Source organism: Sus scrofa, chromosome 1 (assembly GCF_000003025.6).
Source record: "Sus scrofa isolate TJ Tabasco breed Duroc chromosome 1, Sscrofa11.1, whole genome shotgun sequence".
NCBI lineage: Eukaryota > Metazoa > Chordata > Mammalia > Artiodactyla > Suidae > Sus > Sus scrofa.
Window position 1 is genome coordinate 62508491 of NC_010443.5, and position 22228 is coordinate 62530718.

The 22228-nt window shown below is 32.9% G+C and overlaps 1 long non-coding RNA gene across 1 annotated transcript in view; it reads left to right on the forward strand.

Annotated features, from left to right (window-relative positions):
- The window catches only part of LOC110260379, a 204020-nt gene that overhangs the window by 47019 nt on the left and 134773 nt on the right, over positions 1–22228 (forward strand). The window contains exon 2 of the long non-coding RNA XR_002343613.1: positions 6495–6579. This is a non-coding gene — a long non-coding RNA (uncharacterized LOC110260379). The remainder of the gene's footprint in view (positions 1–6494; positions 6580–22228) is intronic.

Consider the following 22228-nt stretch of genomic DNA (forward strand, 5'->3'; position numbering starts at 1 on the left):
CCCCTGACCACCCTTTCCTTGGAACATTTATTTCAGAAAACTTGCAATTGTAAAGTCCTTCTCTACTCAATTGAGATGTAAATCTTCTGCAACCCAGGAATATCTTTTTCAAGCACCTGGAAACCATTTCTACAAAATATAATCATCAACAGAGATAGGGCCCTTATTTCTCAGCCTCTCTGGAAGGGTAGGGACCTAACTAATAAGTGCCATTTAGCAAACACAAATGACTTAATCACATTGACCAACCTCCCCACTAATGTCTTTCAGTACTTTTCCACTAATTCATCTGGGCACTTAAACCCACTCTCAATATTGTTTCAGCATAGTTGAATTGAATCCCTATTCTCTATTGCAATCCTTTTGAATAAAGTCTTCCTTGCTTATTTAATCAATCTAGGGCAATTTTTCTTTACAGAGCTGAAAGTTTGATTTATGCAACTTTACCTGTTGAGGTCCTTCTTTCCTTGGTTAGTGTTTTTATTCAATACTGCCAACCTCTGCTTCTTTATTCTTTTCACCTCTAATCATTGCTGCTCAGTCCATTGTACATATGGGTCATCTGAGGAGTATTTAAGACTTGATGATTGGGCCCAACTATAGAATCAAATGCAATTGATCTGAGCTGGGGCTGAGTTATTGATATCTTTTAAAACTTCCCCAGATTATAGTAATTGATAAGACTGAGAAGTACTTTACCAGAGGATAAAACTTTGTCATTTCACACAGTCTTTTCCAAACATGTAAAATGAAATCAATCGGATGCTCATCTGCCAAATTAGAATTACCTGCCATTTCTGCCAATCCTGGGCAACTTCTAGGTTATTTTAGTTGTACATTTGGGGTTTTCTAAACTCTTCGATCACTTATTTACCGACATCTTTTAGATGTTTCTCCTGTGGAGACAGATGTCATTTCATTACACCCAGATTTTACTATTTTATATATAAAAAACAACTTTAATTTCAGAAATGAAGATAGTGGAAGATCTAATTAACCTCCCTTTTTGATTTGGCTAATTTTATTTAGTTCTTCAGATCTCACCTGAAGTGTTATATTCTCCAGCATTGCATCCTTTTACCTTAATGCTACTCCTAGATGGTAGAATGGTATCTCCAGTTAGTTTGATAGAAATGCAGAGAGGACATACCCACATGGACTGAATCAGGATTAGCCTTTAACAACATAGTCAGGTGATTCTTACGCACATCAATTTTTGTGACGGTAGTGCCTTTTTGACCACTTCTGCATGCTTCCAGAACAAAGTGGGCTTCTTGCAAATGTAGCTCATATCACAAGGAAAAACAACCTTGGCTTACTTGTTTGCCCCTCTCACTGAAAGGTAAGTTATTTCACAAGAGACTTGTGCTTGATTTTTGGATTACTATTATCTAGTACGTTGCCTGGTGTTTAGTAGGTTCTCAACAGATATGTTGAAGAAATTACTTCTTAGCCTTCTTAGTGTTCCTAATTATTTTTCCTTGTTTCATTTTCTTTTTAGTCCCATCATTTTAGACTCATATATGTAATATATTATTGTATTAAATGATGTTATGGTCATGGACTATGTACAAAATAGAGAAAGGAGGAATAAGATTTTAATATCATCCCAACACAACTTTTTGTTTTAAAACTACTAATTATTACTTTATGATTGAATTATTGACTTCATGATAATAGATACAATTTTGAACGCTATTTTTTCATACAACATTATATAATAAACATTTCCATAACACTATTTACTTTTCAAAATCACTTCTTTATTGATGTGTAGTTAATTTACAATATCATGATAATTTGACTTGTAGAGAAAGGTGATTCAGTTGTAACTTTTTTTTCAGACGATTTTGTTCCCTGCGCTATAAAATAATACCTTTTCGCTTATCAGATTTTATATATAGTAGTGTGTTTATATTAATTCTAAACTCCTAATATATCCCTCTCCACTCCCTTTCCTCTTTGGTAACCATAAGCTTGTTTTCTAAGCCTGTTTCTGTTTTGTAAATAGATTCATTTGTATTATTTTTTATATTCCACATATAAACGACATAATGCTTGTCTTTTTCTGTCTGGCTTCACTTAGTATAGGTCCCATCTATGTTGCTGCAAATGGCAGTATTTCATTTTTATGGCTAAAAATATTCTCAAAACCATTCTTTTAATATCTACTTAATAATTTCAATGAACATTGTAGGTCATTCACATTATGTCCTCAATCCACCTTTCTAGTTTTATCTCTAGCTACTGGTCTATACATGCAACATCTCTGCTTTTCTTTGCTTTTCTTATAGTCCTGTTTTCTTCTGAAGCAGTTACTTGCTAGGATCCGGCGTTGCCATGAGCTGTGGTGTAGGTCGCAGGCAGAGCTTGGATCTCACATTGCTGTGGCTCTAGCGTAGGCTGGCAGCTACAGCTCTGATTAGACCCCTAGCCTGGGAACTTTCATATGCCCTGGGAGCAGCCCTAGATAGAGCAAAAAGACATAAATAAATAAATAAATAAAAATCTCTCCATTCTTCAAACTCCCTTTCATTTCCTCTTTTTTTTTTTATTATGGCATTTATCTCATCCACTCTGATACTATCTTATAGTACATATGAGTCCACCCACAAATTTAAGAACCATGCCTAAATATTACTGTAATATTATCACAATTATATTAAAATATTATTATTTTTATATTCATATTTATAGAGACTTGCTAATAGGAGATGCTAACTTTCAGTTTTATTGAAATATGCTTATATGCTTATATGTTTGATATGTATATCAAACATTGCACATCATTTAACATATATGTTTGGATGAGTTTTGAAAGAGTCATATTCCTATTATGCCATCATCAAAGTAATAAGCACATCAATTACCTCCAAAAGATTTATACCCTTGCTTTTAATTTTTTTTTTTTTAAGCTTTGGTTGTAACACCAAGCTCACAGGCAAAAAAATTAAAAAGAGGCAAATGAGACTATGTTAAACTAAAAAGCTTCTGCTCAGCAAAGGAGACACACAGTGAAAAGAGAACCTGTGGAATGGGAGAACATATTTGCAAACCACATCTGATTAATGGTTAATTTGGAAAATAGATAAGTAACTCCCACAATTGAATAATAATAATAAAAAAACTAATTTTATGTTGTCTCAAATAGACAGTTCTCCGAAGATATTTAAATAGAGAACAAGATCGTGAAACGGTGCTCAGCCATCATTAATTATCAGATAAATGCACATCAAAGCATTAATCTCACCTCAAGCCTTTTGGGATGGTTATTATCAAAAAAACAAAAGACAGCAAATGTTGGTGAAGCTATGGAGAAATTGAAACCCTTGTATTCTTTTGATGGGAATATAAAATGGTGCAGCCACTATGGAAAACAGTATGGAGGTTCTTAAAAATTTCAAAAAATAGTACTATCAAATGATCTACCCCAGGATATTCAGACAGAAGCTTGGTTTTGATTCAGTCCTTTAATTTTCTCTTTTGTGTGGAATGTTCTTCCTTTAGATACTTACGTGGCTTCTGTTGTGGCTTCTTTCAGCTCTCCCTCAAATGGTGACTTTTTAGACTTGGATCCCTTCAGCGCTCTCCTTGCCCTTTCTCTCCCTTCACTACCCTTTTTAAAGGCTTTGATAGCACATAGAACTTCAAATTTATGTTATATGTTTGTATATTGCCTCCCTTCTCTACTAGAATGTAAACACTTTGAGGGTAAGAATCTGATCTGTGTGGTTCACTAACAGTTTTTGGCAAATAACTTGTCAATAAATATTTGTGGAATGAATGACAGAATGAATTCATATATATATTTTATGCTATGTTAATCTGGCTTTTCCTAACACACAGTTCTATAATTTTAAGTTAGAATTTTTATGTTAGTCACAGTTCTGTTTGCAAAACTGAACATATAAAAAATTTCAGTAAATTCTTCTTTCCAAATTTAATTTGATTTCATAAGCACAAAGCCATTATGATGACAAGAACCAGTGATAAAGTTAAATTTGCCTGAAATAGTAAACGATCACAAAAACTAGAGAAATAATCCCCCTCTTGCTTTCTCTTTCTCTTTTTTTCCATTTTCTCCAGTATCTCCTTTGACTCAGAATATGAGCCATTTATTAGGGCAAAATGTGGAGCAGATGTACAATGATAGAGATTCATCTTGATAAGACCAAGATTTTGTGTTTTAAGGGATAAGCATTTGGGAGAAGAGCACCAAAAGATAAACGTTAGAGATCTTCAGGCTGAGCTATTTCCTCTAAATACATTTCTCTGGTTCACTATTTTCATAACATTTTTCAGTTTACCAAGTCAGAATATAAAACTTCACTGCCCAAATCTTCAGAAGATTCTGCTTTATAAAGGAACTCCTATTGCCATCAGAATGCTTTGTGAAGTTTTAAAAAAAATAAGGTTACCCTGATTCATATAAATTATAATAACATGCTAGAGTTTTGCTTATGTGTCTCTAGCAATATTCCTGGAATGAAACCTGAAAGGACTGAGACGGCTAATACAATTTATATCTGTAATTATAAATAACAAAAAATACAGTTTGATAATGTTTACAGTAGTAAAATATATTCAAGTGAATATCACACACACAACATAAAATTATTACAGTCTAACTTATTTTTAGGGTTTCTACACTACAGATTTAAAACTAAATCTTAGCATGATCTCTAAAAATATTGTTAAATATATTTATATGGTACAGAGAAATAAATAAATCTTTAAATAAATCTTCAGTAATATGTGCATTATGTCTAATTCCACTTAGTATAACACAGCTGGAATATTTCAAAGTTCAGTCTTGTCTGTGTTTTCCTAACACTTATAATAGAAACCTTCAAAACATAATTTTTAAGTAATAGGTGTTCATTTCTAGGGCCAACTTCTGATGATATGTACCTTTTTGAGTGAAATATAAAGGCAGTATTGGAGTCCTCCGGTGGCTCAATGGGTTAAGGACTCATCAATTTTGACTGCTGGGTTACCGATGTGGTGCAGGTTCAATCCCTGGCCTAAGAAATTACACATGCTATGAGTGCAACCTCCCCTCAAAATCCATGGAGTAAATGAATGAATAATGAATGAATGAGTGAATGGGTTATAATTCTAAAAAACTAATAAATAAAGGCAGTATCCCATGAGCTAAGAATGAAAAACTAATCCATAGTTTAGCCTCATTTTAGGATTCAATAGTGTAGGGGTAATCTAATGCTAACTTGTATATTCAATCACTTTAATTGTATAGGTGATTGTAGTCATTATATAAACAAACTGAAGTAAAAGAATAAAGAATTTTCTGTATTGAATTAACAATTTAAAACAGTACTGAGATTAATAGTCTCCTTGCTATGTCAATACACATGATTGATCTCAATTTCCTGAAATTTAGTTATTGTAACTTTCTCTTACCACTATGGGATTCTAAGATTTTTAAAAGTAAGTTAAAATATAAATGAGTGATTTTCTAATCCGGGAAGAGAAAAATGAAGACATAAGACCAAAAGGGACTAGAAAATTTGATATCTTCGTACGTTAAAGTGTAATAATAAATACTTTAGATTCAGGATATAAATTCACATGACCCCCTGCTAAGGGTTATGAGAAAGAATTCTTTTGGCACAATCTCTGTCTTTGGAACTTCACACCTCAAGACACAGAAATAAAATTAAATATGGAAAAGACCAGCTGCAGAATAAAAATGTTAAATAATTACATAAATAAACAGACACACGACACCATCAGGTCAGATGAGAGAAGAAGGAAATTGAGGAAGAGTAGAAAATTAGTAAAATTTCATCATTTGTAGCTTTTAAAAGTAATTATTCAATTAGCGATTAGATTCGTTTAGCTGAATAATCCCAACATAATGGGTGATGATTAAAAAATCATACCCATGAGGAAAAAACATTATTTTATTTAACAGAATTGCATAAATATGTGTACATTTTAGACATAGTTGACCAGGTTAATACTTTTAGAATCTAATCACTGAATGACAGAAAGAAATTTAAAAATTCTTAGAAACCGTAACTTTATTTCCAAATTTATTCTCTATTCATTCCAGATACTAAAAACACACAGTTTGCTAAATCATTATTTAAAATAAGTTTTCATGAAAGTTTTTTTTTTCTTATCTACATCATTGATGACTCCACGAGACAGAATTGTGATATATATATATATATGTATATATTTTGTATATTTATACATATATAAATCTTAACTAGGAGACATAGTCTCTTAAATTTTTAAAAAATACACATAACTGTTAATATCTTTATATGTTTCCATTAGCTAACCAAATATTTTCTAGCCAATAAGCTCAGTGTTCATTATTTATTAGTAATCTTGAGTTCTGGTGTTTTTTTTTCAGTGGTATAATAGATGTTTGGTCAAACAGGAATAAATGGTATCATCAGCTCTTTCCAGAAGTCTATTAGCTTATACAGGTGTGAATGACATACTCCATTTTTTTCTATCAGGTGGCTACATAGAACCTCAGCTAAAAAAGATTTCCAGAGCTATCAAAAATATCTTATATTGAAACAGTGGATTCAGTCTTAGGAGGTAAGTTCCCAATGAGGGAAGATTCATTTATCTATGTGTGTGTTTGTTCTGGGGTCAGCTGTCAGCAAGACTTGGCTCTCTGGGATTAACTTTTTAATCTTCTTTTTTGTTTTCTATATGTTTCTGAATTTCTACATATCTGACTTCAGTTAACATTTAAACATTTGTTTTCTGCTTATTGAAAGTTACCGAAGTTAACTTAAAAATCTGTTTCACATGTTATGCCCTTGTTTTTGGTGCAACATGTTCAAAGTATTCAATGAATTTTATTGGAAAGGAGTAAATTTTTGTGTATTATATTTTATTGAGTCTTCCTTAGGTTTTTGACAATGAAAAACGCTTGCCCAGTGGAAGTCTTTCTTTGTTTTTTTTTCTTTATTATTATTATTACTATTAGTTTAACCTGTAACACTGTAGCATTGTCTATCACCTCTAGCAGATAGCTAGCGAAGTCAAGAAAACGTGTTTCCAATCTGCTTCTGGCCTCTAGCTGCAATTTCTATTCTGTTTCCATGGAAATGGAACTCAGATAAATAAAATAATAAAGTAAAAAGAAATTCTTTTACTTAGGAGTTTTTTGAGTTTATGATTGTTTTCCAATAAAAGCATAGTGATTTTTTTTTCAAGTTAAGAGATAAAAAATTTAGTAGTTATTTTTTGAAACTATGTTCATTCCAGAAACCAATTACTTAGGCAGGAATGTATAACTTTGTAAGAGTAAAAAACACTGGCCTTGATGTGACTCAATCTATAATCTGCGTTAGTCTTTTGATCTACAGAACAACCTGGCAGACCAAAGAGTGTGCCACTGGCTCCCAGTGGGGCCCTGGCCACAGGAAAAGGACATGGCCTGCCTTGCTTTGGGTCAATAGGAGATGGAGTGATGCTTCTAGTCAGTGGAGCAATTGAGGAGGACAAGAGGAAGAATCCATCTCCAATTCAAAATATGCTGAGAGTAGAAAGTGGCACCTTAAGCATTACAGTGACAATTTTGGAAACAGCTTGGTCTCTAGGTCTGCTCCTGTTTTCCCTTCTCATTAGTTAGGGCCAGTCTGTTCAGTGCTGCTATTCTTTTATCACTTCTAAGCTCCAAAAGATGGGTATAAAGATTAAATTCATGCTTTTTTTGGTAACCATTATTCCTGAGTATTAATTACTTCACTTTGTTTCCTTCATATTTTGCTATATCAAAGTCTTCTGTTCCTCTTCTAAAAGAATTGATTTCTTTGCTACTTTAAAAAAGTAGACAGAGATGCCTGAAGATCAATTCTGAATTCTTTTGAGCAGTATCATCGCCTCACTAAAACCTGTGATGGCAGTCACAATCTGATGGGACCATAGTTCTGTACAATACAGTGATGGTCATGTATATTCTTTGTGTTCTTCCCTGATGGAAACACATCCACTTTTAATATTTTTATAGAGCTATAAGGCATGTTTCATTTTTATATGGTTTATTTGAAGTATTATCTAACAAGATGTACATTGTGTTGATTTTATATTTGTCGCAACCCTCTAATCACCACACACACACACAGACACCCCCCCCCCCACACACACACACAGACAATTACTTAGGCATAATTACTTAAAATATAGAAGGACCAGAAATACATTTTGTAATAGGTACACACTCTTCCCTGTTGCTCATGGTCTGACTAACAGTAAAGTAAATTTCCCATTTTGCATTGCAAAATTCATGCCCAAGTTCAACTCATGTCTTTTGCAGTGTGTTCTTATTTTTTAAATGTTCTGAGATTTCCTGGCACTGAGAGATTTCATGACTGCACAGGGGAATTCATGAATGAGAATAGAATGGTTGAGAGCATGAGATGTGAACTCAAAGTCAAATTCTAAACTTCTCAATTATTTACTGTAAAAAATAAATTGTAGAATAGTTATACCTTTCTATGTCTCAGTCTCATTTTCCTAATCTATTAAATAGAAATAATTATAGTTCTACTTGATGGAATTGATCTGAAGATTAAATATACCTGGTACACGGTTAATATGAAAATATATGTTTTATAATTATGTAAACTGGACAAATGGAATAACAAAGATAAAGTAGGTGGGGTTACCATTTAAGTGCTCTCCAACTTCAGTCTCTTTGGAGAGTACAAAAGGAGTGATAAAATCATTAAAATATGCTGTTTTTAAAATATTTATATACGGATTATTTAGGTAGATGTAAAGTACTTCAATTCAAAAATTATTTTAAAAATAAATTAAAAATGAAAAGGTGTAATCATATACATTAGACTGTAAAATGTATATTGATTTAGAAATAACAAATGAGATAGTGACTTGGGGCACATTTTCACATACTTTGATAAGCCCAATCTTCTTGTTTCTGGCTGTAGCATTGTCTTTGCAGCCAGTTCACTGCTTGGGCCTGAGCATCACTGGCCAATATATAAAGCAGAAACTGGGGCCACAACAGCACAACCTAAGACTGTCCCTAGAAACTTGAGTCCTAGCATACTTTGTTTGATCACCAGGTACCATGCATGCATTCTTAAAGTTACCTGAAAAGGGGTAGTAGGTTATATTGTGACTAAAAGACTTTGGGAAAAGAGAGCCAAGTTGTATTGCTATTTGTCTTTCAAATTTAACTTCATGTGTCACATAGTTGCTAGCTGGATGGAACTTCAAAGCTACTACTCCTATGCAGCTTTAAGGTATATTACTTTCACAAGAAATGAATAATTTGGGCAAATGTTAAACTAGTCAAAACATTGGGAGAACCAGTTTGGCTTGGACTGTCCCAAGAAAGGCCTGGGGGCACCTAGGAATATGATGCTGAAAATATGACATCAGTTCTGTTTGAAATTTGGGGTTTTGTTTAGTCAAAAATTATTGCAGAATTAGGGTGATCCCATTGTGGCTCAGCGGGTTACAAACATGACTAGCATCCATGAGCATGTGGGTTTGATCCCTGGCCTCGCCTAGTGGGTTAAAGATCTAGCACTGCTGTGAGCTGTGGTGTAAGTTGTAGATGCGGCTTGGATCCTGTGTTGCTGTGGTATAGGCCAGCAGCTGCAGCTCCAATTCAACCCCTAGTCCGGGAACATCCATATGTGGCAGGGGTGGCCCAAAAAGTTTAAAAAAAATGCAGAATTAATCATACGGAGAGGTTTTAAGTAAACTATTTTGAAGTTTAAATATCTCTGAAAGTCAAATTGACCTTATGTTTCTGGAGTGGGATAACAGGAAATCAATTCTAGTTTTTTCTCCTCCCTCAGTGTATTACTTAAAGGATTCCACATACATTCTATAGGAAAACAAATGTAAAAATAAGTATAGAGCATTGAAATATATACATATTTTTCCAACTGAAAGGACATCCTGGTAAATTAGTAATAACCTAGGAAGTGGTATTTAGATGTTAAATAGAATGATTAATTTAATCTTGGATGACCCTAGGGGCATTTTGACATTATTCTGCCCTAAAGAGTTACCTGTCAATGTTTCTGAAAAGAAGTAAACTCTTACTTTTTACTCTATAGGAGCTCTTCATATGTTCTGAAGGCCAATCCACTGTTGATAGTGTGGCTGTAGCAAATATCTTTCCCCAGCCTGTGTTCCAAATATGACTTGTCAAGATCTAAGTGTGATTTGTCTTTTCAATCCCATTAGAGAAAAAAGACTTATGAATAGTTAACATTTTTATCCTTATTGTAATAGTGTATTATTCTTTTTCTTTTATACTTTCTACTTCATATATTTTACTTAAGAAATCCTTTCCCCAGCCTCCTAATGAATCAAATTATTTTAAAGAACATAAAAGCCTGCTGTGTTTTAATTCCCCTCATTTTCTTTTTATATTTCATTAATTTGCTTGACCAGCACAAATATATCCCCAACTGAGAATAGAATGTTCCTTCTACATGTTTATGACATAACTATGTCACAAATTATCAAGGTTATCAGGGAAATTAATTCTACTTGCTAAAATTATCAGAGAAGATTGTTTAAAATCATTTACTTAAAATTAACCTAAATAATTTTGGTTATCTTTAGAAAGAAAGAAAATAAATCTAAAACCTTTCTTACCTTGAGGCCATGATGATTATTTTCAACATTTTCTTTTAATTGTTTGTAAGGTTTTTTTTAAGTTGAATATTTTAATTTTTCAGAAATTGATTATGTATGGCGTGAGGTAGGGATTCATATATATTTCCACATGAAAAACATCCTATCTCTCTTTTACCTGAAATGATAGTCCTGTCATATATCAGGCTACCTATGCTTTTACATAAAATAATGTAATCTAAATATAGCACTTGAAGAGTTCATGTTCATTTTTATTGTATTTTTCAAGCCTCTTTCAATTCAATACTATTAGAATATATTTTACATCATGCTATATATACTTTTTATATTTTACATTTAACTTCTAAACATTTTCCCACATTTCTACTCAATCTTTTTACACATTACTTTAATGAAGTTCTAAGAGTCTTCTATGGAATGAATGTTTGTGACTGCTGCTAAATTTATATAGTGAAGTCCTAACCCTCATTGTAGCTGTATTGGTAGATGGGATTTTTAAGGAAGTAGTTAATGTTAAATTAAGTTATAAGGGAGGGCAGTGATCTTTATCAACTTAGTACTTTCATAAGAAGAGGGACCAAGAGATAATATCATCTCTTTTCCTCTCTTTGCCATATGAGGATACAACTAATCACAAAAACAAAAGAGAGCTCTCCTCAGGACTCAAATTGTGTTTTACCTTGATCTTGGACTTCCCAGCCTACAGAACTGTGGGAAACTAATTTCTGCTGTTCAAGCCTCCCAGTTTGTGGCATTTTGTTATAATAGCCCAAGCAGACTAATTCACATTTTTTAGGTCTTTTAAGTATTACTAAATCCTTTGATACAATAAATAATGCTACATTGACTGGGCCCAGAGTAAGGATATGTTAAGATCTTTGAATTACTTTACAAGACAAATTCTTAAGAAGAGATTAGTAAGTCAAAGGACCAAGTATATTTATAGGTTTTAAAAATATTTTGCCATATTTTTTTCCCAAATGAGTATATCATACATATGTCTGTGGTATTAGAGCATAGCAACTGCATATTAAATTCAGAATTTGTTATAACTGTTTTAATGTGATAATGAGATTAGTATGATGGTAGTTACTGCTTTGATTTTCAATTTACCACCCATATTCTTAATATTCCATTGCTCCTTTAGTACATAGAGGTGAATTCTGTGGCTCTTAGCAAAAGATCTCTCCTTTGATTCACAGAGTTATACACACACACACACACACACACACACACACACACACACACATATATGCACTTTGTTTAGTCATAGGACATGTTTACAATCTGCTTACAAAAAAAAAAATCTTCCCGTATACAAAAATAAATTCGGGAAAATAAATTTACCCAGTAACTGAAATGCCATTAGCTTAAAAACAAACAAACAAAAAGGCATGGAGGGAAAAGGGTGTATTTTAAGGCACATAGACACATGAAAAATACTGATACCTGAAATATAAAAATACTTAAAAAACATATATATATACACATACATGCATATATATAAATTAACAGTTATACTAAAAATCTGTGGAAAGCAATGACTTTAGCATGTATTTTAGTGTTATTTTAGTGTGCCTAGTTTAGAAACTTGTACATACAATCACAATAACTGAAACTAAAAGCTAGTTCGTTACTTTAACAGACATTTTGTCTCTTTTCATTGTTTAGGAAAAGAGACATTTTCTGAAATATGGCTTTTAAGCTTTCAATTTGTAGGTTTCAGAATCAAGCCAGCATGAATCGCAAAGAGCCAATTACTATAAAGCAGTGGTATTCACGTTTCTTTAATATTTCCACAAATCTTATTTCTCCTGTGAGCAAAATAGTTGCTGCTGTTTGCTCAGAATTGGTGGCCATGATTGGACTGGCTGTCAAAGAGTCCCTGTGTCTCTTGCTAATTTCAAGCTCTATTGAACAGTGTTACTGTGGCAGGACCAGTGTGTGACATTAGTAGCAGCCCTGGCATGAGCTGGGATAAGAAACTTATGGATGTTGCTAATTAAAGGGAAACATGTTAGCAGGTTCTTTTCCTCCATTTTTTCTCTTCTGTCTTTGTTTAATAAACTAGTTTGTCATGGTACAATTCATTGCTACAAATAATATCAAAGGCCAGCAGGTATTATAAAAATACAATTGAAATATTCTATAAATAGAAAAAATAAGCTAACAGAAATCATGCACTGCTAAACTTGTCTAAGAGACAAGAAATGTACTTTTCTAAGCTATTTTCCTCCCTTAGATGTCTCTTTCATGTACTCACTCTTCCACTAAAGAAAGGCAATTTGAACGTAATCTTCTGTTTCTTCACCTGGAATCATCTCTCATTTCCAATAATCATTTGGTCTATGACCCCTACCTTCACTAACATATAGTCTTTATGAGTTTAACAATGACCTCCCAGAGACTCAGTCCAAATTAAAACATTTCGCTTCTTTTTTTTTCTTTAGCTTTTTAAAAACTGTATTTCTTAACTGCTATTTCTGAAACATATATATACTTAGCCTATTATCAAATTTTTTTCTCATTTTCATTTACCTGTGACTTTTCCTTTTTAGATTCTGTGAGTTCCTCTTCTTCCATTCACTCAGTAAATAAAGAGTTTCCTAGGTTTATTCGTAGTAGCTTTCTCTTCTTAACCATTATTTTATCCACTTAGTAATCTCATTCCCTTTTAATGGCTTTAACTACTACCCAGATGCTGATAAATAATACGTATATGCTCCTCTTATGTTCTCCTAAGAGACTAAGCTATGTTTTTACTTGCTATTTAGCCTCTCCATCTAAATACAAACAGACCTCTGAAATTCAATATGTTTTGGAAATCTATTTGGCAGTATATATTAAATATGAACAAAGTTGTGTTCTCTGACCCAGAATTCCACAACCTGGTCTAGATTCCACAGAAATATATGCAAATGAACACACACACACACGCACACATATATGAATGTTCATAGTATCATTATTTATAACAGCCCAAACTTAAAAAAAAAAAAAAACAGACAACAGTAGAAAAGGTGTATTAATTAGAATAAGTTATAAAGTGGAATACTGTACAGCATTGCAAACAAATAAAATGTTTGAGTGCGGGTATTGTTTCTTTTTGAGGAGGTATATGGGTCACTGGGAGAAGTTGCAAGTGGCTGTTTTTTTGGGGGGCCGCACCCATGTATATGGAGGTTCCCAGGTTAGGGGTCTAATCAGAGCTATAGCTGCTGGCCTACGCCAGAGCCACAGCAATGCCGGATCTGAGCCACGTCTGCAACCTACACCACAGCTCACGGCAATGCCAGATCCTTAACCACTGAGTGAGGCCAGGGATCAACCCCTCAACCTCATGGCTCCTAGTCAGATTTGTTCCCACTGCGCCACGATGGGAACTCCCACAAGTGGCTTTTTATGGGACTGACAGTGTTCAATGTTCTCTGTATTGATTTGGATTCTGATGACAAATACAGCCCCTTGGTGAAAATTGATCAAGCTTTATGATAATAAATTATGTGCTCTTCCATGTATCATTTATACTTAATGAAAAATATTTAATAACATCGCTTTACAAATAATAAAATTCTTTCTCACACTGGCTCAGAAATAACTTTTAAAGTATATCTCATCATGATGCTGTCTGGCCTAAAATCCTTCAGTGTTTTCCTTTGGACTTAAAATTGAAAACCCAAATGTCTGACTATGGAATAAATGATCATTTGTGATTTAGCTTCGGCTAGATCTAACCTCATCTTTAACCATGTTTTGGCCACATTAAACCTCTTATCTAATATCTTTTGATTTTCATTAATTTTTTAATATTATTATTAGAGATTCATTTTTTATGCATATATTTAAAAGCCCAAATACATTCCAATGTAGTCCACCCTGATTCATGAAGCAGTGAGGCATTTTCTCTTTTGCATTTTTATGCTTTTCTCTGTGTATCTCTTTTGTAGTCCCTAGTTAATAATTATTATTCCTTTTATAGTTAAAAAAAAATTGCATAGGAGCTGAGCAATAGTGGAGAACATCTACATATATTGAGTATACATTAAAAATTAAGACCTAGAAGTTCCTGCTGTGGCACAACAGGATCAGTGGTGTCTTGGGAGCCCTGGGATTCAGGTTTGATCCCTGGCCTGGCACTGTGGGATAAGGACCTGGCATTGCCACAGCTATGGTTTAGGTTGTAACTGTGGCTTGGATCTGATCCTTAGCGTGGGAACTCCACATGCCATGGGATACTAAGAAAAAAATTGACATAAAATATTTTGCAAGATTTTGTAGCCTACATCATTTATGATGTATTTTAAAATTGAAAAAAAGAAACAGAGTTCCCAAGATATTGGGACAGGTATCAATTTAAGGTTTTCTGAAACCAAATTTCCATCTATAAATTAAGGTTTTTATCTAGAGCCTAAAGTATAATTTGAGTACACAAAATAGAAGAAAAAGTAAAATATAACCAATTGACTTGTAAACAAGGGCATTAAACATATAGATATGCATATATTTTGAAACATAATGAGTATGTTGTAAAAAAAAAAACAACTAATAAACAGAAACCTCAATTAAATTGAGTCAGGAGACCAGGAAGAGAAGCTCTTATGCCCTGCAAAGTAACAGAGACTAACAGGAATAAGAAAGACCCTTCTTTCCTGGCAGGAAGTCAGCTAATGAAAAGCCATGGACTCTTAAAAAAAAAATCTGTAAATGCTAGCTACTATAATTTTTAGTAGTATAAGTAAAGTTACTAGCTTGAATATAAAATTTTAAACAAAACTGTTAAATTTGCAACTGAACTAAAATGATTATTTAGCTCCTGATAATTACCAATATGTGTACACTAGCCTCTAGTCCTTTGTATTGACAGACTAACCTCTGACTTTTCTCAGTCACAGAACTTTTTGTTTATAGTTTATAGTTTTATGTGTTCCCAGAACTTTGCCTTGGAATATGGATGGCTCTTGTATAATAAAGAAAGCAGGTGGTCTTTGTTCCTGGTTCCTGGGAGGGAACATCTACCTAAACTCCTGGAATTTCCTAAGTGACAGTAGTATCTTTGTTCTTGTGGAACCCTAGGGGCACACTTGAGTTTATGCTAACGAGATGACTTATGATGGGTCAGACTACCCCAGAAAGACCAATGTGATTACAGGATTAGAGCTTTGAGCTATGTGATAACAACCTGTCCTCTGGTGAAGGGTAGGTAAAAAGTCATATCACTGGAGCAACATTTGTGAAGTTGATAGACCTAGGACACAGGACCACTAAGAGACTGAGATTAAATCATAAGATTACAAACAGTCATCCTCCCCCAAATCTTACCACAATACTAATAGGGCTCTAGTGTCATAAAAACTGATACAACCCAAATCCTAACAAGATTAACATAAAACTTACTACCCAATGTGATCTGTCTGTCTTTCATTGAAATTTACAAAGCATGCCAAAAGGCAAGAGGAAACAGTCTGAAGAGAAAAAGAAAACATCAGAACAAGATTCACACATGATACTTACATTGGAATTAACAGATAGGGAAATTAAAATAACTATGACAAATATGCTAAGGGATCTCATGCAAAAAGAAGTAGACAACATGCAAGAACAGATGGTTAATGTAAGCAAAGAGATATAAGCTCTAAGAAAGAGAAGGAAATGCTAAATCAAAAATACTGTAATGGAAATAAAGAATTCCTTTGAAGGACTCATCAGTAGACTGGGTATGTTTAAGGAAAGAATCAGTGAATGTGAAGACATGCCAACAGAAACTTCCCAAATTGAAATACAAAGAGAAACAAAAATATTATGAAGGAAACTGAAAAGAACACCTAACTGTGAGGCAATTTCAAAAGGTGCATCACACACACAGTGCCAACAGAAAAAGAAAGAGTGAACCAAAAGAAATATTTGAAGTTAAAATGGCTGATAATTTTCCAATTAATGACAGACACAAAACCACAGATCCAGGAGGTTCAGAGACTATCAAACAGGTTAAATACTTAACAAAGGTAACATCAAACTGCAGAAAATCAAAGATTTTTAGAGAGAAAATCTTTAAACCAGAGGGGGAGAATCACCTTTAGAAGAACATAGATAAGAATTAGGACAGACATCTAAATAGAATATAATCAAAAAGAGGGTAAAGTGAAATATTTAAAGAACTGAAAGAAAAAAAAACCCTATAATTGTATATTTAATGAAATTATAAACTGAGGAATTCACTGATATGAGAATTGCCTTCAAGAACTGTTAACATATAGTATCTAAGGAGAAAGAAGGTAGTATAGGTCAGAAACTAGGATTTACATAAAGAGCATGGAAAATGGAATAAGTGAAGGTAAAATCTTTTACTTTTCTTATTTAATGATCTAAGTATAACTAAGAAATAATAATAATAATGTACTCATGTATTCAGTAACCATAATATCTGGATAAGTGAAATGAATAGTAGGAATACCTTAAGGGACAAGAAGGAGGAATTAGGGATGCTCTATTATAAATGCAGCCTACATATAAAATGGTTTAGTGTTATTTAAACATTGACTTAGATTAATTCAAATATATATTGGAAACTATAGGGCAATCATGAGAAGTTTTGGAAAGTATAACTGATATGCTAAAAGAAGAGATAACTAGAATATGAAATTCTCAATTAGATCCAGAAGAGACAGGGCAAAAAAATGAAAAAAAAAGAAAAAAGTGCTACCTCTATGTTGTCTACAAGAAAGACATTTTAAACATAAAGACTCAGATTAAAATTAAGAGGATAGAAAAATATACATAATGCACTTATCAAAAAAAGCTGAAATAGGTATATTAATTTCAGACAAAGCAGACTTTAGAAGAAGAAAAGCAATCTAGGCATAGAGAAAAACATTGTATGATGATAAAGGAATCAATTCTCCAAGATCTAATGATCCAAACATGTATGAATCAAAATAGAGTGTCAAAATATGTGTTTAATCACCTGCAAAAAGAAATGGGCAACTGTAGTATTGCAGTCAGATATTTCAAGACCACTCTTACAGTAACTGATACTCAATGAGACAGAATATTAGTGAATATATTATTAACCAGACAAATACAGTCTCTGTATTTAGTAACTTGTACATGTATTCCCACCATCACTTGTCCTATATCTACATGAATATTACATATGCGTTTAAGTGATTGGAATGACAGATACTCTGTCAGGCAAATAACCTTTTTTATTCTTGATTTAATTATTAGAACAATAGTTTTTAAACTGATTAGAGTCTGAAGAAGCTGTCATAGTGATAGTACTGAAGATTATGTATCAAAAACAAGATTATTGTTCAAAAATCTAGTAGTAATCAGCCCTAGATATTCTCAGTGACACATATTTTATAGACATACACTTAATGCTATTAAAAAGAACCATTATTATTTTTATATAAGAAAATTATAATTACTAAATACTATAATTTTAACCCAACAAAAGTCCTGATTTCTAAGGAAATTTCTGCTTTTTGGGGCCTTAAGAAAAATTATTGTATTATATTGCACTATATTTTTTCAGATAAGTAATGCTAGCTTCCATGTTTGATGATTTCTGTAATTTAACACAAAGGAATTTGAATTATAATTTTTACCATATTCTAAGGCAGGTCAGACAGATCTCTTAGGCAGCTTTCCTCTAAATGTTAACTAGGGATTCAGATTATCCATTTAGTAATTTTGCTGTTAAATGCATGAATTGGGATAGAGAAGAAATAGAAGATAAAGGGAGATTACAGGTAGCAGACATCACTTGTGCCCACATTACTTTGATCAAAATTCAAATGCATTGTTTTCCCTAATTGCTCAAGTTTGATGGACACATAGCATTATCTCCACCACAAGAATATATGTGAAAATTTTTCTAATAAATTGCAGTCTACAAGGAGCAAAGGCAATGCAATGGAGAAGAAAGTCTTCAACAAGTGGTGCTAGAATAACCAGGCTTCCACATGAGAAAAAAAAGAATATAGGCATAAACCTTATACCCTTCACAAAAAATAACTCAAAATGAATAAATAAGACACCAAATACGAAAATTATGATGTTTCTAGACAATAACATAGAACAGCTAGATGACCTTGAATTTGATGATGACGTTTGAGATGTAATGCCAGGAGAACAATCCATGAAAGAAAGAATTGATAAGTAGGACGTCATTAAAATTGAAAGTTTCTGTTCTATATAAGACAATGTCAAGAGAATGAAAAGACAAGTCACAGACTTGGAAAAATATTGCAAAAAATATCTTTGATAAAGAAGTTATCCAAAATATCCAGAGAACTCTGAAAACTCGACAAAATTACAAACCCATTTAAAAAATGGGCCCAAGACTTTTCACCAAAGAAGATATAGACATTGCAAATAAGTACATAGTAAAAGAGGGAGCAAGTTATATGTCATTAAGAAAATGCATAATAACTAATGAAATACCACTATACACCTATTAAAATGGCCAAAACTCTTAGCATTGATAACACCAAATGCTTACATGGGTATAGGGCAACAAGAGTTCTCATATATTGCTTGTGGGGATATAAATGGAACCACACTTTGAAAAACAGTTTGGTAGTGTCTTATAAAACTAAACACATGGAATTCCCATGGTGGCACAGTGGTAATGAACCTGGCTAGTATTCATGAGGACTTGGGTTTGATCCCTGACCTCAGTCATTGGGTTATGGACCCAGCATGGCTTTGCAGCTCCAGTTCCACCCCTCACCTGCAAACTTCCATATGTGGTGGGTGCAGCCCTAAAATAGACAAAAAAAAAAAAAAAAAAAAAAAAAAAAATTGGAGAAAAAAAAACACTAGCCACACTCCTACAACACAGTAACCGCACTCCTACAACATAGTCCAGCAATCTTACACCTTGGTATTTACTCAAAAGAGTTAAAAATGTATACCAACACAAAAACCTGTACGCAGATATTTGTAGCAGCTTTATTTTATTTTTTTGCTTTTTAGGGCAATGCCTGTGGCATATGGAGTGCTGCAGCTGCCAGGCTATGCCACAGCCACAGCAGCACCAGATCTGAGCCACCTCTGCGACCTATACCATAGCTCACAGCAATGCTGGATCCTTAACCCATTGAGGTTAGGTATTGATCTTGCATCGTCATCATTGCTAGTCAGGTTTGCATCCCACTGAGCTACAGCCATAACTCCCAACTTTATTATTTTTAAATAGATTTTATAAATTTTATTGTGGTAAAATATGCATAACATAGTTACTCTTTTAACCATCTTCATATGTACAGTTCATTGTCATGAATACATTCACACCATTGTGATGGTCACTACCATCAATCTCCAGAAGTGTTTTCTTCTTCCCAAACTGAAAATCTGTACCCTTTGAATATTGACTCCCTATTCCTCCTCCCTTATCTAATGGAAACCACTGTTCTACTTTCCAACCATGTAAGTCTGTGAGTTGGACTACTCTAGATACAAAATATAAATAGAATCATGTGATGCGTGTCTTCTCTGACTAGCCTATTTTATTTGACATGATGTTCTCAAGGTTATCCATGTTGTAGCATGTGTCAGAATTTGATTCTTTTTTAAGGCTAAATAATATTCCATTTTACGTTATCTGACATTTTGTTGATCTATTCATCTCCTGATAGATACTTAGGTTGTATCTATCTTTTGACCATTGTGAATAGTTTTAGAAGCTTTATTCATGATTACCCAAAGTTGGAAGTAGGCAAGATGTCATTTATTAGCAAATAGATAATAAACTGTGATATATCCAGTCAAAGGAAATTTTCCAGCACTAAAAAATATGAATTATCAATCGATGAAAAGATGTGAATGAACCTTACATACATATTACTAAATGAAAGAAGTCAATCTCAAAAGGCTAATACTGTGTGATTCTAGCTATATCTGAAAAAGGCAAAACTATGGAAATTGTAAAAAATCAGTAGTTGCTAAGGATTAGGGGGAAGCAATGTATAGGCAGAGCACAGAGAAATTTTAGGGCAGTGAAAATACTATGTCTGGTTCAGTGATGGTGGTTACATGTCATTATACATTTGTTCAAACCCATAGAATTTATTACATCAAGAGTGAACCCTAACATAAACTGTAGATGCTGGTGTTAATGATGTGTCAGTGTAGGTTCATCAGCTATAGCAATGTACCACTCTGGTGGGGCATATTGACAATGAGGGAGGATATGCATAGCTGGGGGCAGGAACTGCATAGAAAATATTTGTACCTTCCTCTCATCTTGTTGTGAACCTAAACCTGTTTAAAAAAAGACTATTTGAAAAAAAAGTTTCAGTCTTATCTTTAAAGTAACATTGTTTTATTTACAAATTGAAGTAATTCATCTTATTTCAAAGCTATTAAAAATTCCAGTCACTTACAAATAACCTAAGATTAGATTTAAAAATAGAATGTGTAATTTGAAGAACCTGTAATTTAATCCTTAAAATCACCTTAAAAATAACTGCCAAACAAATTTTATTACATAAATTTTGTGATGTGTTGGATAATGCTTACAAACTTTCTATACAATGCAATAGACTAGAATCAAAGGTGGAAGTGAGCCTTCCAATGTTCCCTCTAAAATTGATGGATAAGCCATAGGGATTGACCACTTCCAAACTTGAAATAGTATATAAATGTTTAATTTTTTCTCTGGCAGTACTTTTTTAAATTATGTTTTTCCTTACTCAGTATGCAGCATTAAATTTCAAGTATTTTTAAAAATATTCTTTGACTTCAAAACATTTATGAACTGATTGATATGCACTGAGCTTAAGTCAAAGATTAAGATTATGCAGTTTTATATAATTTTACAGTTTTTTTTTATTTCTCTAGCTCATATTATAGTTTCCTTCTTCTTGAAAACTAAAATCTGTTTTCACAATCTGTTTATCTCCAAATTAAGTACTAGCTTTCCTGCATTTTTTTCTTTTTTAAATTATGACAGCAGTAGAATGAGATGAAAATGTGTCATATCACCACTTACTATATACTCTTCCCAGCATTTTAACATATAATTCCCCAAAGTATATTTAGATATTGAAATAAAATGTTACTGAAGAAAAAAGAGATATCAATGTAATTGGTTTTAAATTTGTGCAAACTGTGAGGTTTTTTAGCCCCAGCTTAAGTGATTGACAAACCCTTTAAAAAAAAAGTCAATCTGAAATGAGCTTTCATTGTAAAAAATGTTTTCATTATTTGAGCACTGCAACAGGGTAACAGATAATAATAAGGGGTCAGAATTAGCTTCCTTTAAAATAATTTGTATGCCTTAATGAGAATGACTGAATTTACTAGCAATGATATTTAATTTGCAATATTTGATTATCACATTTACATTTAGTAAATAAAATGGATAGTTTTACTGTTCAATGTACATTTTTTGTACATATATTTTAAAAATTATGTCAGTGTCTGTACTCAAGTTCATTTTATAGAACTAATACCAGAGAAAGGCCAAAAACAAGAGAAAGAAAAGGAAGTTTTACAGAGATTAGAATTGGCATGCCCTTCAACTGTTAGAGTTCATTTTTCCTTTAGTTAAAAAGAATCATTTGAATAAAATACATAAATATTAAAA